The following is a 10935-nucleotide window of genomic DNA, read 5'->3' as shown; positions in this document are numbered from 1 at the left end:
ACGCTGGGCACCGCCCTGCTCCCCTCAGTGTCTGGGCCCAGGGGTCCTAGCTGTCACTGTGGGACTGGACTTACGTCTGTCCTCTCACGTCCCCTTGTCCAAGGGCTCCTTGAAGACAAGGTCTATCTCTGTTTCTCTCTCCATGTAGTAACTCACAGTGCTCGGCACACGGAAAGGGTGATGAATAAAGGACGGGAGTGTTTTCTTAGACCACATACAGTACGTCTCTGGGTGGCCCGACTCACGTCCCTCCAACAGAGTATCGGGACTGTGGTCCGAATACCTGCTACAGGGACAACGGGGCGGCCGGTTAAATTGCAACCATCCCCGGATACCTGCAAAATACAGCTACCCAACTTGGGGTCGTTTCTGAAAGAGTTGGTAAACAAACAAAAAAATAAAATTTAAAAAATAAAAAAAGAGTTGGCAAAGATGAAACTACCACCAGTAGCACATGTGTGGTCAGGAAGAGGCAGAGGGAGCGGGAGGGATGCCACAGGCCAGGTCTCCAGGTGCCCTGGCCCCGGTGAAAATCAGACTTTGGAGATAAGACCCATTTCCCCGCCAGGCAAGACTCCCCTCTGTGGGAATCGGGGCTAAGACACAGTCACCCGGGGTCACAGCCATGTCCGGCCTCTGTCCCCAGCACCACAGCCTGCTGGAGCTCTGGGACTGGGAGGCAGGATGGGCACAGGGAGTGACTCTGGAAAGTGCTGGACAAGGGCCAGCGCCCTGGCCACAGCCACCCTGAGTGTCCCGCCTTGGCCAGAAGGGGTCTGGACAGGACGCAGATGCAGAGGGGCTGGGAAAGGCCCGAAGGCCACTGGCGTCTGACCAGCGAAGCCAAGAAGCTGCCCCGGGATGCAATTCATGGGAGCCAAAGAAAGAAAGGAAAGAAATAAGGGAAAGGAAAAAAAAGAGCCCCCAACCCTACCCGGGAGCACCCATCATTCAGCGCCACCTTCCAGGAATCTGCTGACGGATGCAAAGTGTTTTGTGCGACTTTCTGCCTGGGACCTGGGAGGACTGCAGGGGAGGAAGGCGGGCGGGGCGGGCGGGCTCTTGGGCCCCATCTGCTGGCGGCACCGGGAACCACGCCCGTCTCAGGCCAAGCAAAGTACAAGCGTTTCTGAAAGAAGGTCTGTGAGCAGACGGAGGGACAAAAACACCCCCGCCCCGGGGAGCCCGACGCCCCCTCGACCCTCACATCTACCCTGGGGGTGCGTTCCTGCTGGCCCAGAACTGCTGCGCTGCGTTTACGGTGGGAAACTGAGGTTCGGGGGGGGGGGATTCATTTCACCGGGGGCAGGAATTGATGGATTTGTTGTTATTAGTGTAAAAAATCGTTGCTTTCTGAACTCCCAGGGGCCAGCGTCTGGAGCGTAAATGCTGGCTGAGTGGATGACTCGATGAGGCTTGAGTAGCTCATCTTTTTGCGATTTGTCTGCATGAGCCCATCTGAGTAGGAACAGGCAAAGGCAAACCTGAGGATGGTGTTGTTCGCAGAGGCAGCTCAGGAAATGCCAGGAAGCACCCAGGGCATTTTCTGCCTCCCTAGCACCCTCCAAGATCACAAACTACTTCAAAGGCCAGGACGGGTTGTGCTCCTCTCTGGCCTCTTCCTAGCACCGAGCTGTCCTGGGGGGACCACACGAGGAAGGAGGGAGGCCAAGCGGCACAGGCAGGCACCTTCCGAGGGACTGGCATCTGACCATGGTGACAGGCGACAGGCTGCCACGGAAGTTTCTGAAAAATCATTTGCTACTGTGACAGTTTTTGCTCGGCCTTCCCTTTGTTTCTGTCCCACGCCAGGACCCTTCTTTCACTCAAATGTACAGTGAGACTCAGGCACATCAAGTCTCTTCATTGCAGGGCCTCAGCTACCCCCCACCCATCCCCTCCCAGCCACCCTGTCCCCAGCACAGTGTCTTCCCCTAAACACAGAAACACACCTATTATCCAGACCCCTACACACAAAAGTAAATAAAAAACCAAACACCCCCACATCCCCAAGCACACCGGCCCCCGTCGCACCTTTGAATCTTCTCGATACTGTGATCCCTCTTGTCGTCTCTGCTGGGATGACTGCCCTCCTCAGGCAAACTCCAACCCAGCACTCGATGTTTATCACACCTACTGCGTGCTAGGCCCTGAGAGAACTGTTCCGTGGCTGGCTCCCAGGCCGGCTCCAGGAAGCGGGACTTTCCATGAGCGAATGACACACCTGTCTGCAGGAGCTGGGATGCCTCCCACAGACACAGATGGGCCCTTCTCGGGCTGCGAGCACCCACCCAGGGGGCTCTGGGCACGCGGCTGCACCTGGAGGCCGGCGGCCGGTGCACACTCGCCCATTGTGTCCGAACCCACGGAGAAACAGTATCCCCTCTGAGATGGCAGAGCTGCTGCCATCCCACTCCCGGTGCTGCCCACAGGGAACCTTCCAGGGCCCTCCAGGGACAGCCAGTGCTGGTCCTCGAGCGCTCACGGCAGGCCGGGCACCAGGACCTTCCCACGGGGCTCCGCTGGGCTTTCCCGTCAGTAAATCAGCAAGTGGAGTTCAGGTCAGGGCAGGAGCAGGCGAGGCCTTGAGGGGAATGGATGCAGCACCTATGAGTCCCACTTGCCTTGTGTGAGGCCACTGTCCCTTTCACAGGCCAGAGCAGGGAATCAGGCTGTTAGAGCTGAAGGAAACTTAAAATTCACCCAAACTGCCCAGGCCGGTGTTCTCAGTGGTCAGAGCCTGCACCAAAAAGGGTTGCAGGTTTGATTCCAGGTCAAGGGCATGTACCTGGGTTGCAGGTTCGATCCCTGGCCCCGGTCAGGGTGTGTGGGGAAGGCAACCAATCGGCGCGTCTCTCGCATGTGGATGTTCTCTCTCTCTGTCTCCCTCCCTCCCTCCTCTCCCCCTTCTAGTCTCTGAAAATCAATGGGAAAAAAATACCCTCAGGTGAGGATTTTTTTTTAAAAATTCACCTAAACCAGCGGTTCTTAAACTTCAGGTCATATTGGAACCCCACGCCCAGCCTTTGGGAATCAAACTGCTGCACTGCTCACCCTGAGTGTCAGGCCCGTTAGGTCTGGGGTGGGGCCTGAGAAAGTGCATTTTTAGTGAGTTCCTAGGCGACGCTGGTGCTGAGGCTGCCGACCAGAGACCGCACTTGGAGAACCAGTGGCCCAGGCCAGTCGGTTAATGGTGGGGAAACAGAAGCCCAGAAAGGGGACGGGACTTTCAGAGGTGACACCAGCAGTAAGGAGCAGGTCTCCTCACACAGGGGGGGTTCTCAGCCACCAACCAAAGCGCTTCGAGCTTGTGTTTGCGCATATTTGCCGGATGATCCCCATGCCCCTCACGCTACCACCAGGAAATAACAGAAGTTGGGGGAGGGATTGGCTGGACCCCATCTAATGTGTCTTCAAAAATGGTCCCCCGATCTTTTGGTGGAGAAAACAGACTGTGTGGTGCGTGACCGAAAGAACTGTCTCCCTGAAAACTAGGGGTTCATACATGGGTTTCAGCCGCCGACTTCAGGGAAGGCTCAGGTGAGAAGAGGGGCGTTGAACCTGATAGACTTTTCCCTGAAGGAGCCGGAATCGTCTCTCTCATCCGGAAAGAGCTGAGTTTAAAGTCAGACCCCGGCGGGGGTGGGGCGATCAGCCCCAGGAGCGTCTCCAGCGCCTCTGGGCGGTCGGCCTGGGGAAGGGGCCTGTGGGACCCGGGTGCGAGGCAGCCTGTGGAGAGAACGCCGTGAATTCTCGGGGGTTATCAGCTCGGTTTAGCAACAAGGATGTGTGAGTTCTGTTCTAGGATTTTGTTTTAGGCTTTTCCCTAATGGGTTTTTACACAGAAACTCCTCTTTGTTCAATCTATGCAAACGACAGTCATATAATAGCTGCAACTACTTACGATACACTTACTAGGTGCCTGGTTCCAAATGTTCATAAACATTAGCTCGTCTCTAACCTGCACGACAACCCACAGGTGCCATCCCCGTGTTCAAGATGAAGGCGCTGAGCTAGAAGAGGTTAGTCACTTGCCCGGGAGCCAGTCATGAGCCCCGGCTGCCTGGCTCCTGACTCGCTGCATTTAGCCATGACTTACCCTCCCTGGGGGGGTACACCTGGTACAACGGGCCTTCAGAAAACGTCCACTAGACAAAGGCATGAATGAAGAGACTGGGAGGGAAGAAGTCCAGGTATCTGCCTGAAAAAAATACAATGCAAGAAAAATCTAACGCTGATGGAATACACACTCTGTGTGGGATAACGTATATATATGATAGTATTTTTAATATGCAGAACAAGCCAGTGAGGAAATGTCAGCCCTATTTTTCAGACTTGGATAAAAGACTCAGAGAAGATCAAGTGCACGCCCAAAGCCACTGTCTTTGTGTTCTCCAGGGTCAGAAAAAATAGTGGAAGTCTTTGAAATGGAACAAGGCAGGTTACTAGATGTTTTTCCTAGAGCATTCTTCCAAGATGCCCACATCTTCTGCACATCTCTGCTCTACTTTACCGTCCTGTGTGTCGTAGACAGCTGACAGTGATGCAAGTAATTCTGGTCCAGGAAAATGCAAATGGACTTTGGTCCCTGGAGAGGCAATTGATTATGGCCCCGCGGACACCAAACTGTTCTGCATCTATCTGCAGACTCGTTTCCGATTCCTGGCCGTCTGTATGTGTGTGTTCTCTGAATGCTCCATTGAACCTGGTTTTACATTTTACTGGCTCCCTCGTTAATTAATGAGTTAAATAAAATACTTGACATGTATTCATTAAATATTTCCATGAGAGTCATGATTTTACCTTAATTTTAATTTTAGCACCAATTAGGATTCAAGTCCAGGTTTGTTGGTTCTTTCCCATTAATCACACGCACACATGCACGTGCATATTATTGCTGATCACAGGTTCTTTATCATTAAGCTCTCTGTCAAAGGCAAACTAAACTTGGTTGAGATGTAAAAACAACAGAAACCTAAATGGGTCTTTTAAAAATTGTATCTTTCAATATTGCCCGTTAAGGACTAACTTAGTAATGCTTGACTTGAGTGATACGTCAGGTCATTCCTGCCTCTCTCCCCTCTCTTTCTCTGACTGTCTCTCCCAGACAGAAGAGTGTTCAGTGGCAGTCCAGGGGTGACCTGTGCAGAGCAGGGCTTCCTGGGGTGCTGTTGTAGCCCCATGGAGAACCTACATTACCTGACTAGTGTCCTGCAGGTGAGCAAAGGGCTGAAGGAGACCGTAACACCTTCCAGTGCATCTTCTGTTTTCTGCTCTGTGGAGTCGCCTCCCTCCCTCCCAGGAGGTGTCCGAGCCTTTGACTAAATAGAAATCATAATCTGCCCTGGCCGGGTGGCTCAGTCGGTTGGAGCGACGTCCCAGGCACCCAAAGGTAGTGGGTTCGATTCCCGCTCAGGGCACATACCTGGCTGTGGGCTCGATCCCCAGTAGGGAGGCAGCCGATCAATGTTTCGTTCTCCCATCAATGTTTCTCTCCCCCTCCCTTTCTCCCTCTCTTTCTAAAAATCCCTAGACTGAGGAGGGGGAAGGAACGGGGGGGAACGGGTCAATGGGGAGAAAAAGGGACATCTGTAATACTTTAAACAAAAATAAAAATTATACATATTCAAAAAAAAAAAAAACTTTTAAAAAAAAGAAAGCATTGATTTACTGAGTTATACGGATCTCCTAAATGCTGGCATATGTCATTATACAATATCTAAAAATGATATTATTTTTTTTAAAAGAAGAACCACAAGATTATTTCAATACCACCCCTAACCCCACAAAAGGGAGGAAACCGAAGCCAATTCCAGGCCCCTAGGAAATCACGGTGACAGGACCCGATGGCTCGACCGTCAGACCTCGGCCAAACCCATGACAGAGGCATCGGGAATTTCTGGGAGGGGAATATATGGAAAATATATGAAAAAGTTAAATATTCTTGGTTTCTGCCTCCCCTGAGTACCAGGGTGCCCGCCAGTTGCTGGGCTTGGTTTTTCCTAAACACAAATTCGGCAGGAAGGCTCCACCTTGGAGGGGGGTCACGGTGACAGGTGACAGGTGAATACCGACCGCTCCCTGGACATTGCTGTCTTGCTGCAGACTTGACAGATCTGAAGTCTCTGTGTCTGATTCGAGGCTCCCTTCTGCCTCCCGAAACCTCTTTATTTATGTTTCCCCAGATGTGCCTGGCACCCCGACGCTGAGCCACGGAGCGGATCTGTCCCCACTCCCTCCCGTCACCGGCGTCCACCACCGTTATTTTTAGCTATTTCTTGATCGTCCCAGTTTGTATTTTTCTCTGTGTTCCTCGAGAAGCGGGAATACCCCTTGTAAAACATCTCCTTCCTCGGCTTAGAAGGTCTTTATCTTTTTGTAGATAAAATGCACCATCCCACGGCTGTGCCCGAGCCCACAGCCTGGGTCCTTCAGATCTGCGACAGTCGGAGTCTACGCGGTAAGCGCGTCCCAGCCCAGAGCCCACTGGCAGCCGGAGGCTGAGAGTCGGGTGCAGCCGGTCCCAGGTGGGGCTTAGATGTCCCTGTTTAAAATCCTTCCCTCCCCGTCGGATATGGAGAAAAACGGGGGGGGGGGGGGGGAGCGGGACATCTGTAATACTTTCAACAATAAATTTTTAAAAATAATAAATAAAAATCCCTCCTCCCATTCATTCTAACATACAGCCAAGGTTGAGAATCCCTGTTCCTGAGACCTAGACGGTTCTCTGCTCCTAACTCGTCTCCTAGCGTCGGCCACAGCTGTAACCTCTGGGCTCTCCTGTCCACGTCAGACGTGTGGGAGTTACCCTGGGCTCTCCTGCACCCCAGGTGACAGCCTAGGTTTGGGGCCTCAGCCTCTCCCGTGGGAGCTGCCCTAATAACCTCCCGCTCCCTGCCCATGCCCGCCACTGCCTGAGTGCCGTCTCTGCACCACCCCCATCGGGCCTCCCATCCTTCCCCGGAGTGGCCGCCAGTTGCAATGCAGACGAGACCAGACCCTCTGGCCCGGCCGCCGCCTGAGGCAGCCCCTCTCAGCCGCGTCCTGACCTCAATTCAAAGCCCTCCTCTAACCACACGGAGCTCCCCCTGCTTCCCGCTCACCCTGTCACACCCGGGCCTCTCCCCGGTCCCCAGCAGGAGGCGGCCCAGCCATCACTCCGGACTGAGTCCAGGCACCCCCCCAAGGACGCCCTCCTCTGCCCTGAAAACACCCACCACTCCCAACCCCAGGCACACCCGCCACCCTTCCCTCCGTGTGTTCTCCCAGGTCCCTGCACCTGCCCAACTTCAATGCACAGTATTTTTAAATATCCCTTCAAATCCCGACGCCGGGCATTGTCCTGGGCACACGGGAGACCTTCGTGTGTTTTCTCCTTCAAATGCTCTTGACTGTCAAGTACTAAGTAGCTCGAAGGCACAGCACACGTGGCAGACAGACAGACAGACACACTCCCCCCAGGCCCAGAGCCCCTTTAAACAAGCTGCCTGCCGTTCTCAAAGCTGCCACTAGGTGGACCAGGGCGGGCGGAGGCGCCGAGGGGTCTGCAGGCTCCCCCCCCCCCTTCCTCTCCCTCCCTCCTCCCTGCTGGTTTTTACTTTATTTTGTCCGTGTCATGTAATTTTTATCCTACCAGTTTTCCGAGACCAAATTAATATAGTCACCTAATCCTACAACTCAAACTTCAGTCCTGTGCAGGTATTTCTGAGCCGAAAGGGGGAGCCCCGCCGGGGAGACTAACCGGGCCGCGTTTGCATTGGCTCCTGCTCAGGACGGGAAGAGCGTACCCCACTTTTCAAAGTGGGTTCGTTTTTTTAAACAGCAAAGGCCCTGTGGCCACACAGCGATTCCAGCCCGGGGAAGATGCGGGAGCGGCCTCATGCCTGTCACTCGCGGCCTGTTCCCTGCCGGAGAAGATGTCTTATGTGCAGGGTCTGGCGAATGGACGGCTCGTGCGAGGGGCCCATGGTGCGGGGATCTCATTTCCCCTCCATTGTCCCCACCGTCCATACAACTGCGACGCCTGGAGGGTGCAATGGGACAGAGCCTGAATTCACCTGGAAATGTGCTGGAGTGGAGGAGACCTGCGTTCCGGCTCTGCCCTCGACAAGTCGGCCTCTCGGCTTCAGTCTTTCTCGTTAAGTTGGAGCGAATGACTGTAAAAAGTGATCTGAAACAGCAATGGCAATAAACCTCAGAGCTGCGCCATGCCTCACGGTTTCCGAAGCACGGACACACCCACTGGTTTATGCCACTGTTTGCTTCCTGGCAGCCCCTCGGCACCCGCGGCGATTTATCCTGGGACCCCGCCCTGTTCTCTGGATCTGCATCAGCAGGCGCTGTAGATGGAAATGTGTGGTAAGAGCTTTTTCATCACTGTGTTTTGTAGGAGTGAGCGTTGAAGGTTGAAACCGTGGTCCATCACCGTGCTCGAAAACCAAAGGAATCGGGTTGACAAATGAAATGTAAAACACAAATACCTCTATTATACACCCAAAGCCCACATCACTTCAGCGCCCATGCGTCAACGTTTCCCAACAACAGCACTCGTCCTAATTTGCGTTTTATCAGTGCTGTAGCTACAGCTGCGCTGAGTTTTATTTTAAGTATTTGTTATTGATGTTAGAGAGAGGAAGGGAAAGGCAGAGAGAGAAACATTGATGTGAGAGAGAAACACGGGTCAGCTGCCTCCTGCACGCCCCCTGCTGGGGATCGAACCTTCACCCTGGGCACGTGCCCTGACCGGGAATCGAACCAGCGACCTTCTGGTGCGCAGGGCAACGCTCACCAGCCAGGGCACGCCCTGAGTTTTAAATGCATTTTCGTTTTATAATTGTATAAGGGCCACTGTTTTATGTTTTTACCTATTTAAGTAAAATGACGTAAGAATCGTTTAGTTCAACACTAACGTTCTGAAGATGAGCACATCGCTTGGAGGAAAATGTCACGTTGTGTTTGTCCACTTAACACGTGCTGTCTAATCCTCACCCTAAGAAATCCACCTGTTCGGGCACCAGGCCCCGATTCCTGGGGAAAGCCCAGGTGAAGACCATCTCACTGCACAAAACGTGCCTCCAGATCATTCCCCTTCGCGCTGCCCGAGAGGAAGAACGCGAACTTCTGCCCAGGACTAAGCCTCTCTCGGCAGACCAGAGGCGACCACCTCGCTCAACCGGCGCGTGTGGTTTATGTTTTGGATATTCCTGAAATATGAATCAAGAGGAGGACAGGGGTGAAGCTGTCCGGCCACTTCTCAGGGACAAAATAGAAAGCTCCCCGGTGAGTGTGTTCCCTGAAAATGCAGACCGTTCCTCCTGAGCTTGGCCCCGCGGTCCATCTCGGAAAAGGGTGTTTTTACAATCGGGGCAGAAACGGGACTGGCCGCCTGCGTTTACATTTCTTTGTTGCACAATGAGTGTAACTTGTGCAGATTCCAGAGGCGGAGAAAGCTGCAGAAAGTAGTGGTTACTTTCCAAAGTGAAACTTAAAACCACAATCTCCGGAGCACAAAAGGAGGAATGACTCACCGGAAGAGGCCACTTGCTTGCAAAACTCATTAAAAGCAATGTGGGGCTGAATGGACTTCCTGACCCAGTGGAAAGATCTCTGGCACCAGGACAGCACCTCCAGGCCCCACAACTCGGGAGGAGGGAGCCCTCAGAAACCTGGGCACGGCCCGGGTCCACGGGCACGCAGCCGCCCAGCCGGGTCGCAGGCAGAGCCCCCGGCCGGGCGGGCCCCCGCTCAGGCCCCGGGAGCTGGCTGGAGCAGCAGCTGCACCTCAGCGGCCCGGCACACCTGGTGACGCAGCGGAGCCCCTGCTGGGCCTCCCTCCACCCTCCCTCCCTCCTTCGACAGATCCGTTCTGTCGCTCTGGCCAGGCCAGGTCCTGTGGGAGGCAGTTAGACCTGAGCAGAGCAAGGACATGGGCCAGGTACAGAAGGTCACCAGGGCAGAAAGCCCGGGGTACCTAGCAAAGGACAACTGTAGGGCGGAAACTGCCCCCAGGGTGACATTTCCTCCCCTAGCACATCGCTGGTCACGTGGTTTGGACCCCCTGGCCTGTCCTCCCTAGAGATACCATCTAGGACTCAGTTGTATTTCAGCTCCAGGCCCAGAAAAGCAGCAAAACCAGCCTCGGCTGGCCTCAGGGCCGGCGGCAGGGACTGGCCCCTGCGCGTGTGGGAGCTGCCTGCGCACGGAACGGAAACAGCGTCGCCTAGTGGTGCCACTGCGAGATGGCGGGTGGGAGCCTCCGGCCCAAGGCGACGGTTCAGGCTGATGTTTACTTTACAGATGAAAAAGCTTACAGTCTGAAATCGTGCTGGGACAGATCTGTGACGTGCAGCCAAACGAGAGGGTTTGCTTTGTCTCCCACACACACACGTTCATTCCACGGAGATGGAGCCTTCGGTCTGGCGACGCGAGCTCAGCCTGGGGCCGTGCGTGGCCATCGTGTAAGCATTTAGGGACCTCTGCTCTTCCATCTACTCCAGAAGCACTCAGGCGGGCTGAGGCAGGTCTCGGGCGTGGGGGCGAGGCGCGGAACCCGTGCAGTTACGAGTTCCCAGGTGATGTGGTGAACTCGTCAAGGGCTTGATTCGTTCAAAGTGAAAAACGAACCAGGTAAACCACGGAGAAGAGTCCAAAACCTGAGGACAGCGAGCGGGAGGCAAGGGAGCCTGCGCTGTTCATACTTTTATGTCCTGTATGTTACCATAGCGTGTTGACATCTTAGAAACCTTCCTCGCTGGGAGAATGGCAGCCATTTCTCAGAGAGAGCAAAGGGCCCGGTGGATGACACCTGTGATAGGCACGACCCCCTCTCCTCTAGCCGGTCTGTACACCTCGGGGGACAACAGTCCTCTGCCTTAATCTCCCAAGGCGGGTGCCAGGCAACCAGGGGCCAGCCCCATAGCTCAGAGGCCATGGGAA

This window comes from Miniopterus schreibersii, assembly GCF_964146895.1.
Source record: "Miniopterus schreibersii genome assembly, chromosome: 13".
NCBI classification, from domain to species: domain Eukaryota; kingdom Metazoa; phylum Chordata; class Mammalia; order Chiroptera; family Miniopteridae; genus Miniopterus; species Miniopterus schreibersii.
Note: the sequence above shows the minus strand (reverse complement) of the source record.